Source organism: Trichosurus vulpecula, chromosome 3 (assembly GCF_011100635.1).
Source record: "Trichosurus vulpecula isolate mTriVul1 chromosome 3, mTriVul1.pri, whole genome shotgun sequence".
Classification (NCBI taxonomy): Eukaryota; Metazoa; Chordata; class Mammalia; order Diprotodontia; family Phalangeridae; genus Trichosurus; species Trichosurus vulpecula.
Genome location: NC_050575.1, coordinates 116,423,001 through 116,435,564, shown reverse-complemented (window position 1 = coordinate 116,435,564; position 12,564 = coordinate 116,423,001). Strand labels below are relative to the sequence as shown.

At 41.0% G+C, this 12,564-nt stretch overlaps 1 protein-coding gene across 1 annotated transcript in view; it reads left to right on the top strand.

The window, feature by feature from the left end:
- The first annotated feature begins 1,338 nt into the window (after positions 1-1,338).
- TNC (tenascin C) overlaps positions 1,339-12,564 on the top strand; it is a 109,586-nt gene continuing 98,360 nt past the window's right edge. The window contains 1 exon segment of the mRNA XM_036750602.1: positions 1,339-1,506. The gene's annotated coding sequence lies outside the window, so the exon portion shown is untranslated.

Sequence of the window (12,564 nt, the reverse complement as noted above, 5' to 3'; positions counted from 1 at the left end):
ATGCTCTCCCTGCCTTACAGTTTATACCCCACCTTCCTCACAGCAAGTTCAAGTCCAAAAGGTTGTACAAATAAAACTATCCAAGTTTTACAGATGAAGAAACTGAGGCTGAGAGATGAAGTGACCTGTCCATGATCACAGAACTAGTAAGTGAGAGAGCCAAGAGCTCCAGCTCTAATCTCTTCTCTCCAAGTTCAGAGAGCTTTCTCTCCTACCCCAACCTTGTACATCCATATTGCTTGAAAAGAGAAGGATAGGGTCTCACCACCCATCAGAAAGTCTGCAAGTGAGACCCACATCTTCCTGGGAACCAGGCTAGAAATAAGATCACCAAGCATTTTTATATGGGCTAATAGCAGACCAGTGGATATCTGAGGCAGTATGGTAGGGAAATTGAATTCGGTGTCAGAGAACCTAGGGTCAAATCCCTTCTCTTTAATTTGCTCCCACCCATATGCCCCAAACTACCTTGGCCCCCAAATCAAGGGATTGGTCAAGATAGGCTTGGAACACCCTTCTAGCTCTAAATTTGACAATCCTATCAAAAAGGAAGTGTCCATTGGGAGGTCATGCTGACTCCTGAGAGTTCAGAAATACAGAAGATGTTTCCCCTCCCTTAAAAAAAGATGGTACATACATTCCAAAGGGTGTCAGAAAAACAGTTATTTTTTCTCCTAATGTGTAAAATATATACACAACACATAGCTAATCTGTCCTTCCAAAGAAACCCAGGAGCTCCTCATCTTTAGACATCTTCAGACATATTTTATGCTTTCTTTTCTAGGACTCAGTCATCCCCAAAGAATGGGGATGAATAAATGCCAGCCCCAGCTCCAAGTGTTACTCCTTTGTGAGACCAGATAGTACTTAGAAATGTGTTTGACTAACAGCAACAAAGCTTGCCTAGCTCTAACTTTCTTTCTAATTCCCAAATAGAAAACTTCATTCAAAAAAAAATTAAAACAATCCTACCAGAGATTCCAATTATGCAATTATTCACTGAATCATTTTCCTGATGCTGGTACATGGTTTGGGGGAGGGGAACCAAATGCGAGGGGGGATTTCCTTCTTTAGCCATAAATTGTATGCAAATAGGGTTTCGTTTCTGGCAGCCTGCATGGGAGTGAGTGTGTCTTCCATGAGCTAACCGTACTCGCTGCTCCACTGGGAGGCTGCTCCTTTAATTCACCAACTGAAAAGTGGAAAAGGCTGCCTGAAGGCATCCCATTACAGGGGAATGAGCCAAGGATCAGGACTGCTATATAAACCCAGCAAAAGCTGGCTGCATTGGCCACAACCTCCCCTGCTGTCAAACCTCTCTTGCACGCGCACACACACACACACACACACACACTCACACTCATACACACACTGATCTCCGAGTATAAAGAAAACTTTACTCAGTTTTGACAAGAGGAGAGCAAGAAGGTGGAAGACCGCTTGCTAACTTTATTTATTTAATGAGGCCGTTCACTGTAGGATCTAGCTTATATTCAAGTCTGGAAGGTAAGCTCATTCCATCATTATTACCAAAAAATCACGTGTATATATGTATGTGGATGCATTTGGTTCAATGAGTTTGAATGTCTTTACTGAACTTCTTTAAAAGTTTCTATAGAATTATGTCTTAACTATAAGAATTGTTTTCTGGGTGCCCTTTTTAGTGGAAATTATGAGAGTAATGTTTGATAGTTTTTTTTTTTAATTCTTAAATTTTTTCTTGGTAATTTCCCTAGTCCCATGTACAAGGAAAGCATCATTTCTTTAACACTTTTTAGAAAGGGAGGAAGGAAGAAAGAAATTAATGAATAAAGCAGAGAATGACAGATCTAGGCAATAAATGACTGTTGAAACCTTGATGGATTAGGGACAGAATCAATTCCAAAATGTAGTATGGATAAATGAATATAATAGTTCGCAGTTCTCTGACTCATCGAGTCTTGATTAAATGATGCTACTGTGCAGCTTTCCAATAAACCTGGCTAATGTATAGTGCGTGTGAGTTCAGGGCTTCTATTGCTCATATAATCCTGCTGCTAATGTCTTACCTCAAACTTCTCACCTTTTCTTTTCCTTCTATGGGATTCCCACTTCTCTCTGAACTGTGGCTAAGACCCAAAAGTTGATTCTTAAGTCTCCTCATGAGCTGCTTACAAGGACTTTTACTTCTTCAAAGTTTTGTCCACATTTGCTATCACCCCAAAAGTCAAAAGAAGATGCTTTGCATGTTCAATGGTATTTCTTGTGTTCTATCCTCCATTCCCCCTTTAAAACCCATTTTGCTGCCATGCCCTTTCTTTTACCTTGTCTGTTTTTTGAGGCTTTCCAGCTCTATGGACTGGACTGAAGTGGGTCTGTGTCTGTGTGTGTGCTGGACGTGAATGATACCGGGCTGGCGGAGGTCTTGGAAAAGGTGGTAGTGGCACAAGGCTTTGTTTAAACAGCTGACTTCAACTTCAAGACTTTACTGCCTTAACAGCATTTTTTTTTGAGTTACCACTTTGTGGGCTCTGATGCTGAGCTCCTGCTTCTGGGAACACTCTGGCTTGTTTTCTTTGCTTGTAAAGACATTCAATCCAGAAGGACATTTACTAAATGGGATAGTCCTTGGTAGTTCACTGGGAAAGCATTATATCGTATGTGAGACCCAGGCAGAGAGCCCTGAGGTAAAATGAATGTCTCTCTGTCTTTTTTTTCCTTTTTTTTTCTTTTGTGGAGTTTCACCATATGTATTGGATGAATAAAAACTGCTTGCCGAAGACAGCTTTTCGCTTATCCAGGCAATTAGTTAGATCCTGTTTGGAACTCTGTAGTTTGACTGGGTAGCGTTTTGGGGGCTTGCCCAGGCTTTGGAAGGCTGAATAAATTAGTGGAAAGTACGTTGGCATCTTTTGCCATCTGAGTCCCTTTGAAAACTATTTTATTGTGGGGTTTTTCCCCCCAGCTTTTGAAAATGGAGTGAAATGTCTTACATGGTTGTTTTGTGTGTTGAGTTTTCTTGGCTTCAGGGCACACATTAATAGGATACCTAGTGCTTTCCCCAACAGTGAGTTGGGTCAGAATAAAAGGCTGATGAATATAGCAATGGTCAACTATAAAGAAAGGCTGTTTGAAAAAAAAGGAAAAAAAACATAGCTCTTTGCTTTCTGTAATATCTGAATACACTGTCTAGTTATTAAAGCCTGACCTTCTGCTTGTATCCTGTATGCCCATAGTCTTACCGAAGCTTCATCTGAAATAATCCTTCAGGTTACCATGAGTCAGAAGGGGTACGAAGAGACATGCATATACACTTGGCCCCACATGATTCATTCTTCTCAGTAACTTACTATTCATCTATTAGATCATTTCCTCATTAATTTAAACCTCAGGAAATAGACTGTTCACGACAGGATTCTTAATCCCAGATACACAATGTCACCTTATCAAGGGCGATGTTTTCTTCTGTGGGAAAAAAGACAACAGACCTTGTATTTAACAAATAAAACGAAATAGCTGCTAGTCCTGGGGCTTCAGGATGGGGCACATGCCAACTACGAAGTGTGATTTGATAGCCTAAGGCTACTGTTATAGCTCTCAGAGGAGAGAAAGATTCCATGCACCTTCCCAAAGGAAGCCACACAAATGCCCACTCAGTTTGTGAGAGTCATATATAAGCCACTTTCTAAGCTGACACTCCAGTCCTGGTTCCAGTCCTGACACTGTCCCGAAATACCTGCCTAGGCTTCAGTAATTTACTTCATCTGTCCATGCCTCAGGTTCCTGAACAGAAAAAATGGTGATAAGGCCATTGCTTTCCTACTTAGTATCATAAGATTTACAACTAGAAGAGACTATAGAGATCACCCAGCCAAACGCCTTAATTTTATCAATAAGGAAACAGGTCCAAAGGAGGGGAAGGGACTTACCCAAAGTCACACATAATAGTAAGTAAAAGATCCAGGATTCAAACAAGAATGGAGCCAGGTCCTCTGCCTCCTTTCCATAACACCATGCTGCTTCTCCACAGTGATATCTGGAGGGTCAAAGGAAATAACAGACAGAGACAAAAGATATAATAAGAGTTCTAAAGGCCCTTTGTAAAAGCTTATTTTTACTTCTCAAAGTACATGCCAAATACCAATAAGTACTCATTATATACCACTCTCCAGTTCCTCATAGCAACCCTGTGAAGTAGCTAGCATTAGGATTATATCCACTTGACAGATAAGTAAACTGAGGCTCTGAGAAGTAAGGGAATTGCCCATGGCAACCCACCTAATAAATGTCTAAGATAGAATTTGATTGGATCACTGGTTTTAATGTTGGAAAGAATTTTAACCCCCTTCTACAGATGAAGAAATGGAGGCCTGAATAAGTTACATGATTTGCCCAGGGTCACACAAAGAGTAAGTGCAGAGACAAGTTTCCAACCCAGATCCTTTAACTCCAAGTCTTTCTACTGTTCCTCCAAGGAATTCTTTCTCTATGGTTTATCTAGTTTTGGACAACTTTTTTTAAAAGGAAAATAAAAAGTCTTGGTGAGTAAATTTTGCCACCCTAATGGCAATCTCAGATACTTACAACGTGGAAGGGCCTATCTAAGGATAATTGTGAGGTCAGGTGCGACAACGTATGTCAGAAGTTTTGTAAACCTTAAAGCACTGTACAGATATTAGCTGTGAATATGAGCCTCAAAGCCAAGGGTGAGTAATAATTATAATTAAAAAGACTTGGGTTCAGGTCCCACCTCAGACATGTACTGACTGGGGGACCCTGCAGTAAAGCTCACTTAGCATCTCAATTCTCTAGGTAAATCTCTAAGACTGTAAGTTTCAGAGAAAAATCTTCATCTGCCCAGCTGGAAGAAATTCCTCATTGCTCTTCAAAACCTCCCTATGCTGGTGAAGTTCCAGGTCTGGGAATAGGTATATAGTATAGATTTCACATTTATGTAGTGCTATAAATTTTATACAGAACTTTCCTCACCAAAAAAAAAAATTATAAGGTAGGTGGTATACACATTATTATTGCCACTTGACAGATGAGCAAACTGAGGCTGAACAAGATTAAATGTCTTGCCCAGGGTCACAGGTTATTAAAGAAGAATGAGACTGGGGAGTTTCCCTTTAGCCATTCTGAACTCATCTAGAATTGCAAGCAGTGGTATCTGGTGTTCCAGAGGCAATTCAGCAGGATTGGCTCAGGGACAGAGGGCTACTAGATAAGGACTGGATCTTAGTACTTTCGCAAAATGCCCCTGCTACTATCACCTTACACTGCTCTTTGTGGAAGGTCGGGTCAAGTTGGTCCAACTCAATCTGGAGATGGGGAAAGTTCAAATTTCAAGTTGGAGACCTGACAATGAAATTGACTGGTACAGGTCGGTGCTGAGTTTCAATCCTGAAAAGCAAGCACCAGGTTGAATGTATCCCAAAGATGTCTCACTCACAGGAGGCCAGGATGGGAAAACTCAGCTACTCTGTGCCTTGCCTGAAACTACCAAGGAATTAATTTGAAAAACGTTTTGTTTGTTTGTTAAAGAAAATGTAGTTAATGGATTCCTCAGTCTCAGGCAAGAGAGAGGCCAGGGTGAAGGTGGAAGGACCTCACTTAGAGACCAAGGCTCCAGCAGCTACAGCTGTACTGGACAGGTTCTAACAGAACCTACCACCATCTACCCACCCAGCTATCTCCTCCCAGCTCACTCCCTTTCAGACAGCCCACCAGCCATTCCAGGGAATCCCCTTCAATCCATTCGCCAGCCAACTTAAACACCCTCCACATGTGGGAAAAGTTAGCCTTTGGGCTGCCTTCCAGAGAGTGAAAACCTCCAAAGAGTGAAAGAGCTCACCTCTGCAAGGGGGCTGGGAAGGATTAGGGTAGAAGGAGCTGTAATCGCATTGTTCAGGATGTAAGGGGCCTTCCCAGAGAAAGGGGACCTTATGAAAGCAGTTCTTTCTTTTGACCAAAAGGAGGGAAAAATTATGTTTATCCGTTGGATGATTCTAATAGTAGATATTGGGAATGGGGAGGGAGAGGGGGTGGGGTGAAGGGCAGGAATCCTCCCTACAAACCTATTATCATCAAAGCAATATTCATCACGTTTCTTCTCAATCCTTTTCTATTTCTTCTTCACCCATGTATCAGGCAGAAAGCCAAAAGAATTCTCCCTTACTGTGCAATTCTGCATAAAGTCCCTTCATTAACCCTCATGCAAATGAAAATTATTTCTCATATCCCTGATCCTCAGTCTCCTCACTAATACAACAGGGAAAATATTTTCCCTACCTACCTAAGATGTTTAGAGAAAAGATTTGATAGGCTCATTACAGGATATTCCTTGTTACAATAACTGGCTCTTTGGAGATAGGAGGGTGGTATGATTCCAAATGAAGATGATGTTAAAAAAAATATATCCCTTTGTTATTGTTCAGTTGATTTCAGTCATGTCCTACTCTCGGTGGCCCCATTCGGGGTCTTCTTGGCAAAGATACACTGAAGTGATTTGCCATTTCCTTCTCTAGCTCTTTTTACAGGTGAGGAAACTGAGGCAAACAGGTTTAAGTGATTTGCCAGGGTCATACCACTAGTAAATGTGTGAGGATGGATTTGAACTCAAGTCTTTCTGACTCCAGGCCCAGGGCTCTATCCACTGTGCTACTTAACTGCCCAACATATCCCTAAAACTATTAAAAACAATCTATAAATTTGTTATTGATATTATTATATTTTTGAATTACTTGTGAGTGGAAATTTTAAAAAGGTGAATTCATTATAAGTCAATATAAAAAGAGCTGACATTTCTGGAGCACTTTAAGGTTTGCAAAGCCCTTGAAAGACTTGATCTCAGGGCAGCTAGGTGGTGTAGTGAGTAGAGCACAGGCCCTGGAGTCAGGAGGACATGAGTTCAAATTCGACCTCAGACACTTGACATGGCTACTAGCTGTGTGACCTTGGGCAAGTCACTTAACCCCAATTGCCTTGCCTTTCCCCCTCCAAAAACCAAAAACTTGTTCTAATTTTGCTCCTCATAGCAACCCTGTGAGCTAAGTGCCACAGGTATTATGACCAGTTGAGAACACTAAGACTTTTTGTGATTAAATGACTTTCCAGTCACTCAGTACCAGAACTGAGGTTTGAACCCTGGTCTCCTAATTAAGCTCAGCATTCTATTCTGCTACAACTTGCTGCCTCTCGGATACTGGATTCAGAATCTTGACATTTTCTCTAATTCACAAGTCCTGAGTTATATTACTCTCAAGCAGGCTGGGTAATCCTTTATATGCCTCAAACCCTACATGGTCTTGTAGGCTTGTGGGAAACAAGACATCCGTCTCACAAATGTGTCTTTACTGAAGCTTACCCACCTGCAAAAGCATTGTCCTCAAGCCATAGGGTGGCCTTACTCCTGCCTTCCTATCCAGAAAATCTTTCATCCACACTAAGCGTTCTTAAAATAACTGATGGAGATGGGGGGGAGAGCCATAAACTTGGATAGGAATAAAACAACATCTTTATTTTCTGTTAATCTTTTGTTTCTTTTGTAATCTCATGTATTTTCCTTTGTGCATTTAAGTTTGTGTCCCATTGCACTCAATAATAAATACACGTGCTTACATCTTCTGAGAAGAATGCCATAGGTTTCACCAGACTGCCAAAGGGGTCCTCAGCATTTAAAAAAGAGTTAAGAACCCTTGCTCCAGAAGAAGCATAGAATGTTCAACTAGATATAGCCTTAAATATCCCCTAAGACGGAGAGTGATGGGGTGACTTGCCCCAAATCACACAGTTGATGAAAGGACGCATTCCCTATCATTGAGAGCTCTCCAGGTAGAATAGTTTCATTGCATGGCAGGAACTCTCTGACTCTGAGAGTGTCCAAGATGAGACTGGAAGGTCACAGGACAAGGAGGCCATAGAGAGGATTCCTATGATGGGAGGGAGGGGAGAGCTCTAGGATACATTCCAAAGTCTGAATATTTTATTGCTAATTAAGAAGACTCTGATAACAGATGAATCATTGATAATTTATTTTAACAAAAATTTAGCTAGTGCCTCGCTCAGTACAAGGTACTCCCCAGGTAGGGGAACAATGGTCTAGGAAGTTCCCTTAGATCTTCCCTTTCCTCTGATTGGCCTGACCTTACTTCCTGTGGACCTTTCTGGATCCACATAAGCTCTACTATGTTGAAGCCTGCTGAGCAGATCAGAGGATCCATTCTTCATCTTCTACTTTCACATCTGGTTAGGCAGATTTGGCTTACACTAAGCTTCCATGTAAACATTAAGGAAAACCATGGACACAAGCTAATGTTCAACCATAGTAGAAATATGCCTTCAATATGGGCTGCACATAAACGATAGGTCTTAAGCCGAGAGCAGCATCCCTGACCATGCTTGGGAAGTTCATCTTCTATATGGCCTCCCAACTGGGCAAATGTTTGCCCTACACATCAGTGTTCATAACAAAAGAGCTTTTAATCTCCTACAGTCCCTGTAATTTCATTAAAGTTTTATCCCAGAAGGCACCATCCGAGCCTGGAGTACATCATGGCACATTACACGTATGTTAGGAACTTGGCAAGAGTGATATCCACCTGGCCCTCACCTGCAACACATCCCGTATCAGATTTCCTCTGAGAGTCTTTTTCATAGAGACAGGTGTACATTTATCTGGGCCTCCCTATCCACAAAGGGCCTTCACATATGAGCAAACCATGAGGAAGGCTTTCTAATCAGCTTGCAGTCAGGACAAGGAAAAGCAAAGGAGTGTTGTATCCAATTAAGTCTCTCTGTGACTTTATCCACAAGTTCAAGGAATTATAGGATATGTATAAAAAAGGTCTTTAGAAATCCCCGAGTTTAACTCCGTTATTTTACTGATGAGGATTTCATGTGCGTTGAGACAGTACAGGTAAATCCATAGCTGAAGGAGAATAAAGAAACATCCATTAGGTCAACAATTCTTAAATTTTTTGTGTGCTATGGGCCCAAATTTTGGCAGAATGATTATAGCTATAATCTTCTCAGAAAATCTTTAAATGTATAAAATAAAAAAAAAACTAGGATCACAAAAGAAACTAATTGTATTGAAGTAGTTATATTTTTTTTTAAAGTACATAAGACAGATTTAAGAACCTCTGAACCGGATAAGTATCTGAATAATATGGCCAAGGTAAAGATAATCTTGATTTGAAATTGCTTCTGAAAACTATCAAATAAGATCTAATAAGATCAAATAATAGATCTTAGAACTAAACCATAGAATGTGAGAGCAAAGAGGTACCTTGGAACTTTGACCACAGAATGTCAGACCTGGTAAAGACCTTAGAACATTGAGAATAGAGTGTCGGAGCTGGTAGGAACTTTGGACTATGTGTCTGAATCCTGGCTCTTCAACTCACTACCTTTCTGATATTCGACAGGTCATTTAACGTCTTTATAACTCAACTCCATTTAACTTTGTGGGTGAATAGACTGAAGCCTACAGAGGTAAAATGACTGTTTGAGGTCACTTGGCTAGTAAGGTAGAGAAGAATAGAGCACATAAGTATCACGGGAATAGAGAAAGAGTTAGCACATAGAAATTTTGTAAAGATGAAAAGATGGCCCTGATCGGGGGATGGGCCGAGTCAGGATGACTCATCTACCTGAGTTCAAATCTGGTCTTAGGTAGTCACTAGCTATATGACCCTGGGCAAGTCATTTAACCCTATTTGCCTCAGTTTCCTCATCTATAAAATGAGCTGGAGAAGGATAGGCAAACCGCTCCAGTATCTTTGCCAAGAAAACCCCAAATGGGGTCATGGAGAATCAGCCATAACTGAAACAACTGAATGACAACATGTCATAGAAAAGTAAACGCACATAAAAATGCAAATGAAGTTCATAATTTTAGTTAGCAACCCTGAAGTTTGAGCTTTACCATTAGATGTGTTTGTTTATTAATTTTTGATTTGTAGATGCTCATTTAAAAATGTGTTTTACTTCATTATGTAAAGGCAGATCGTTTCATCAGCAGGAATACTTCTAGTTCAAAGGGATAGCTGAAGACACCAGCCACTTAAGGAGGGTTGCCTCTGTGTTTAAGTCTCCCATTGCACTCGATAATAAATGCGTGTGCTTACATCAAAGACGCTTTCCAACTGAGGAGTTGGTAGAGGTCAGCCATTTCTCTTTGTTTCAAGATCTTTGCCTGTTCCATCCTCCAACCCAGAGAAAGAGAGAGAGACAGAGACTGAGATCGAGACAGAGAAACAGAGACAGAAAGAGGCAGAGACAGACAAAGACAAACAAAGACAGACAGAGAGAGATTCCACAGCCAACATGACTGGTAATTTTTTTTTCTTCAGGAAAAGAGTTTTTAATCTGAGGAAGCTGCTAGCAGCATTTTCCAGCTCTCCCTCTCTGCCCCTAGTGTTTGTACATAAAGCAGAGAGCTGAAGGGCAGGTTCCTGCTTCACCCTCTTTGTGCTAATAGCAGTGTGGGATGATGTCATAATAACCAGCAGGAGGCCAAAGCAGCATAGGAAAGTGTCTCAGGAGACTGACTTCAAGGAACAGTCCTTGTGCTCCATGGTGCCAATGGGGACAAGCAAAGAGGGCCCTCCCGGTGATTTTTGGAAAGCCAGTACCAAGGACAGAGGATGTCTAGCCAGGGATTTGATGCTGTCTGAATAACCACAGGCAGCTGAAAAGCTGGCACAGGTAGATCATGCAGGCGGGCAGGAAGTCATCACCTAATGAGAGACAGCAAAAGCCTTTGGGGAGGATTGAAAATAAGTACCCATTCATTCCCTGGGGTAGTGTGAAGCTCATATCCCTTATAGGACTCTCAGGAAAACAGAAAATGGCAACAACAGGGCTATCCCACGGTGGGTAGGAGACTGGGGCAAATTGTACCCTCCTCTCAACATTTTTATTCAACAGTAATAAAGATATAATGAACATGAATGGTGTGGTGGGGAAGGTACAGAACCAGTAGTCAAGAGACCTATGTTCCATCCCCGATTCCAACATTTAGTAGCTGTGTGACCACCACAAGTGGTACTTCTTTGAGCCTCAGTTTCCTCATCCGTAAAGTGAAAAAATAATACTTGTATTTCCTACTTCATGGCTTACAGTGAGGAAAGCACTTTATCAACCATAAAGACTTGTAGAAATAGCAATTGTTAATAATGAGCATCAAGACAAAGAGCAGTCTAGAATGTGAGCAAATAGGCTTTACAATAGAAGTGAAAAGACCTAGTACAACCTCCTCATTTTGCAGATGGGGAACTTTGGTCCACAGAGGTGGTGACTTCCCCAAGGTCACACAGCTAATTAGTGACATGATGCAGTGAAAAGAGTACTGGATAGAGAAGTGGGAGACCTGGATTCCAGAGCTATTACTAACTCATTGTATGCAGGGGTAGGAGGAAGAGAACAAGCCTTTACCAAGTGCCTACTATGGGCCAGGCACTGTGCTAAGCATTTTATAAATCTCATGTAATCCTTACAACAACCTTGGGAGGGAGGTAGCATTATTAATCCCATTGTACAAACAAGGAAACTAAGGCAAAAAAGAGATTAAATGACTTGTCTAAGATCTCACAGCTAGCCTGTGTCTGGAGTCAAATTTGAACCCAGTTCTTTCTTACTCCAGGTCCAGAGATCCATTCTCTTTACCACCTAACTGCTTATATAAACTTGACCAAATTAGTTTTTATCTGGGGTACTTAATTTATCCACAAATGGAGAGCTCCCACCTAGAAGATCTCTAAGTATCCATCCAGCTGTGACATTTCATGGTCCTATGACTTATGCCCTCTATGTTAATTCTCCTGGTTATCTACTCTGTTGCTTAATTACTTCATAAAAGGGATTAAGTTTTCTACATATACATCACCCTATTACAAGCTCTGCCAGATTCTATTGAGCTGAAAATCATAGCTTGTACTTACATATTCCTTTAATATTTTCAAAGCACTTTCCTTACAAACACTCTGTGAGGTAAATAGTTCAAACATTATTATCACTATTTTACAGATGATAAAACTGAGGATCAGAAAGTCCATATTATTTGTTCGTAGTCTTTTGCTGGTCCAGTCAAACTGGTCTTATTTCTATTCTTTGCGTCACTGTTTCCCATCCCTGACCATTTGTACTGGCTGTCCCATTCATCCAGAAACCATCTCTCCTTGCCTCAACCTCTTGTCAAACTTAGTGTTCTTCAAAATCTAGTTCAAGGGTTGGAGTTACCTTCTGCATGGAGCTCTTCCCGATCCCACCCACCAGCTGTGTCCTTCCCACTAAAACCAGCTTATATAAGTTGTCACCACCAGAATCATCCTGTATCAATATTGTACATATTTTGTGTACACATGTAGGTATACATGTCTCCTCCCTTCCTCCAACTCTCATAGAATGTAAGTTCCATGTGGACATGTACTCTTTTAGTTTTGTCTTTGCAGCCCCAACACCCAACTCAGTGTCTGCCACATAACAAGGCACATCATAAATGGTTTTTTTTTTTCAATTTTTTGATTGATCAGAATGATTGAAGTGAATGAGGCAGGCTTCAAATCTGGTCTCCTCACTCCA